The 5,120-nt window shown below is 34.8% G+C and overlaps 1 pseudogene; it reads left to right on the top strand.

The window, feature by feature from the left end:
* The first annotated feature begins 1,545 nt into the window (after positions 1–1,545).
* Positions 1,546–1,687, top strand: LOC131830854 (U2 spliceosomal RNA; annotated as a pseudogene).
* The last annotated feature ends 3,433 nt before the right edge of the window (positions 1,688–5,120 follow it).

The raw sequence follows: 5,120 nt of genomic DNA on the forward strand, positions 1-5,120 counted from the left end.
ATCCTCATCCCTTGATATTAATACCCCTTTGTAATGGGCTCCCACATTATACCAGGGTTGGTCTACGTGACACACAGAATGCTACAGAAATGATAGTTTATCACTTCAGAGACTAGTTTAACTAAGATTCTACAGCTTCCATTTTGGTCACCTTCTCTCACCATTCTCTCTCTTGGATTACCTGCTCTGAGGAAAACAATCTACCTACCATGCCTTGAGATCACTCAAAAGCTCCCCTGCAGAGAGTCCCAGCTAATAGTGAGGAATTGAGTGAGTCAACAGCGAGTCTTAGCAAACGTGGATAGTTTAGCTTTAGTCCACATTTCATAGGCATGCAGCCCCAAATGACATCTTGCCTCTAACCTCCTGAGAGATACCAGAACCATCAGATAGCTAAGTGTTTGAGAGAACACGTATTGCTTTATGCTGTTTGATTTGAAGGTGATTCATTGTGCAGCAGTAGATCAGTGGTATAAATCCCAATCTAAATCTCGGGAATTTTGGTGGAAACTAGACGATCCTAAAACTATTACAGAAATGTAAAAGGCCAACAATAGCCAAAGCAATCTCCAAAGGAATAAATCTCAAGTCCTAACATTACCAAGTATCAAGGGTCACTATAAAGCTGTATTAAGACAATGTGGGATAGGCACAAGGACAGACAACCTTCCCAATGGAAAAAAACGGAGTGTGCACAAATTTGTGGAGACATTCCAGTCACCTAGTTTATGACAAAATAATTCTGCAGTACAATGCGGAAAAGTGTCTTTTCTATAAATGGCATGAGATAAATTAAATGTTCTAATGGGATAAATCTACCTGGACCCATCCATCATTAACAACACACAAATCCAGACTGACTGCCAACCCAAACACAAAAGTTAAAACAATATATATATATATATATATATATATATATTTATTTATTTATTTTAAAGATTTTATTTATTTATTTGACAGAAGAGATCACAAGTAGGCAGAGAGGCAGGCGAGACAGGGAAGGGGAGCAGGCTCCCCGCTGAGCAGAGAACCCGATGTGGGGCTCAGTCCCAGGACCCTGAGATCATGACCTGAACCGAAGGCAGAGGCTTTAACCCACTGAGCCACCCAGGCGCCCCCAAACAATACATATTTTAAAATAAAATATGAAACATCTATATGAATGTGGGGTGGGGAGATATTTTTTAAACAAGGGATAAAAAGGGTTGTTTAATGACTGAAAATTAATTGAACCACATTAAGATAGAATGTTTTGTTCATTAAACAATAAAGAAAATAATACAAACTGTGATGATTGATATTTGCATTACACATACCCAAAGGACTTACATGCATCATATATAAAGATCTCTTACATATCAACTCAACTGAAGACTTCTGCCAAAGACCTGATACCCCACAAAAGAAAGTTTCTTAATGACCAGAATGCCATTCTGGTGAAACAGTGCACATTCAGGTGAAATGGTGCACACATACTTATTTAAATAAGGAAACAAAAACTACAATTCATTTATCATTAAATCTCTATTAGAAAGGCTAAAATCAATTGCTTCTCAGCCTTTTGGCTAAGATCAAGTGTAGAAAGGCTAAAATCAATTTTTAAAAGGTAATACCAAGTGTTGGGAATGATGTGAAATAATGGTCTCAAATACTGGTTTCAAAAATTCCTGTTTAGTGGGTAAACTGAATGTGTCATTTTGGAAAAATTTTGGCCACAGCTACATACTCTGGGATACAGTAGTTCTTTAAGTGTATATTCAGTAGAAATGCATGCATGTATTTTCATATAGCAGTGAGAATTAGCACTCTACAAACCAGGAAAAAATATGGTTGACTCTAACATAACATTGAGCAAAAGAGCTAGAAAAAAAGATGTGCATGTAGTTTAAATCCATTTACATAAAATATGCAAACAAGCTAAAGTAATCTATGTTAGAAGGCAGAGGAATTGTTACTCTTATATGATGGGAGCTTCCCAGTCGAAGATTAACTGAAAATGTTCATTTTATGAAAATTAATTGAAGGGGTTATGATACATGTAGTTTTCTGTATGTATATTATACCTCACATATAATTTCCTTCAGTTTCACTCAAAACCAAAAGAAAAAAATTGCACTGGTACTCCAACTAACTGAATAGACTCATGTCCTGGACTGCTACCATAAATGTTTTTGCCTCATTTTTAGCCAATTTTATACAGTTAATCTCCGTCTTTCTTAATAAACCTAGCTTCAAAACTTTACAGAAAATGTTTCAAATCCAAAGAATTTTAAAGTAATCACTTTTTAATTGTCCTTTTGGCATCTATAAAAAGGTAAATGATTATTTTGAAAAAAGGCACTGATTTGGTCTAACAAACAAAAACATAGTTCGCGCAAAACAAATAATCAAGTCTCCTCTTGGAAATTTGCAATAGTTCTTTACTACCTACAGAAAGATCTATTTTTTCAACATTTTTAAAATAATAGCTCATAAAATGGCCTTCATCTGTGTTTGCAGTATTAATTCCCTCTACTCTTTACTTCATTCGTGTGTTAAGAAACTACTGATTAAAAGATTATGTCCCAGACACTATTTTAGAAGTTATCTCCATACAGATAAACAAGGCTGTCAAGTCCCCTCATCCAGTGGGATTATCATCTCATGGAAATGATTTAAAGTAAGAAAAAACTATGCATAGGGGTCCACCCTCCTCATCCCCACACCAACCACTCACTCATAGTAGTGGAAGAAATTCAGAAAATGGTCTTGTTTTCCACCCACCCCATTATATGCAGCTGAAACTGACCCAAAGACACACCACAAGCGGGACTGGATTCCAGTGATTTTGTTGAAAGGTACTGAGTCAAAAGCTACCACTAGCTGCCTTTATCCTTCCCCTAACTGCACTCCAAGGTGTAATGTAAAAAAAAAAAAAAAAAAAAAAAAAAAAAAAAAAAAAAAAAAAAGTCTACTACCTGATAAATACAAGCAAAAAACTTGGGAAATAAATTACCAAATGGACTGTGGTCTTCATTCACTGAAAATGCACATCAATCCTCTTGCAAAGAAAAGTCATCTTAGACCTGAAGTTATCAGATAAGTACTCCTGAAGACTATGCTTCAGGATACATTAACCCATCTATACAGTAAATTTTGAAGTATGCTATTGTCATTACTGTACCTGGCTTGCGATGACAAAATACCATTCTGGGCAGCTTAAACAGACAGTTATTTTCTCAGAGTTCCAGAGGCTTGAATTCCAATATTACAGTGCAGGTATGGTCAGGTTCTAATGATAGCTCTCTTCCTGGTCTGCAAATGGCCACCTCCTCCCTATGTCCTTGCATGGAGGATAATGATATCCTTCTCTTTCTGTTCTTATATAAAGCCACCAGACCTACAGATTTAAGATCCCACCTTCAGGACCTCATTTTCCTAAAAACCATATCTCCAAATACAGTTTTATTAACATCGGTTGCATTATGAGTTGGAACTTTAACATATGAATTTTGGTGGGGAGAGCTTTGTCCCGAAGCAATTATACTTTGGAAATTTAGAATCTAGAGATAAAGCTACAGTGATCAATGACAGCAGCAGTATAACTGTACTCATATATTTTATAGACACAATGGTTCATTAGTTTTGACAACTACTTGGAAATAAAATAGCCTTTATAAAAAGAGTATTAGATAACCTCTGGAAACATGGCCAATTGATCTTGATTTTCATTTTGATCAAAACAACCCTCAGCTTGATTAAACTTTAGACAGGTTCTTTTGTGACTCTAGCCCTCTAACATTCCTTTTTTTTCTTCAGAAAACTAGTACTCTTGCTCAGAACACTGGAGTAAGTTTTCTTACTTTAGAAAACCTGCTATTGGAAATTCATTCTCTGCCTCTTTGAAATATAAATCCTTCAGCATCTTGCCAGTTTTATAACCAAGGAACATCTTTCTCAAAGACCTAGGAGCCAAATCCTTTGAAATATAATCATCCAGAAAGACAGTGTTCCAAGTGGTGGGTAGAGCTTAATTTCCATAATCCCCAACTGGCAAACACAGTTAACCTAGTCACCTTGATAAACCTACCTTCTAATGCATTCCCCCATTAGTTTTTCAATAGCTCACCTTGGTGCTCAAAAATTTTGCAGCCTTTCGATCAGAGTTGAGTTCAGCTTCTCTCTCCTACTGCAATGGTCTTGACCTCTATTTCAATAATCTTAAAGAGTGTTTTCCTTACCTGTTTAACTTATCCAGGGCAGTTTTCCTTTGAGAGTTCTAAATAAAGAATAATCTGTAAGATAATAATATTCTGTAATAAAAATATACACCATACTAAATCCCATATTCTTATCTTGCTGAGTAGTAAATTTTAGCTGTTGGAAGTATATAAACCTCTGACTTATTTTTAACTAAGAAGAAAATGAGGCTAGTAGAATGAGAATGAAATAGATAAAAAAAAAAAAAAAAAGGATGCCACTGAGCTTAAGTTTTCTCCTTTACTTTGAGAAGGAAGCTGAACTAATCAACCAATTATGCTAGAAAGACTAACTAGGTAAAACTTTACTGTGGGATCAGAAGGAAGAGCCAGAAGATTATGACAACTGTTTTCTAAGACATGACTCTTTATAGGTTCTATTTATTATAACCTAACTATGCCTAATGTTCTAGTTTTAAGCCTAGATTTTTAAATGGACTTGTTTGTAAAAGGAAAATTAAGTCCTCTGATTGCATTTTCTATGAAGTTTATTAATAAATAATACCTCATGCTCTTAAATTTTGTGTTTTTCACCAAAAATCTCTATTTTATCTAGTACCATTATTTGTTCGAAGGGGCTTTGTGAACTGAAAAAAATTTACAATTTCTATTATTTTTTTCTTCTTCTCTAAATATTGTCCCAACACTATAAAAGATATTTACTTATCTAAAAGGGAAAGAAGGAAGGTAACAAAACAGAGACAGATGTAATCAAATATTGCTTTAATCTTATTATTTCATTATTCACAACTGAGTAACAACAAACAAACAACTTCCAAGATAAACATACGAAATACAACAAACGAGTAACTGACAACTCTCTTAAGGGATAGAAATTCCTGAGCTTTTTACATTTCAAAGGAAAATAAAAAGCTAACATGA

This window comes from Mustela lutreola, chromosome 4 (genome assembly GCF_030435805.1).
Source record: "Mustela lutreola isolate mMusLut2 chromosome 4, mMusLut2.pri, whole genome shotgun sequence".
NCBI classification, from domain to species: domain Eukaryota; kingdom Metazoa; phylum Chordata; class Mammalia; order Carnivora; family Mustelidae; genus Mustela; species Mustela lutreola.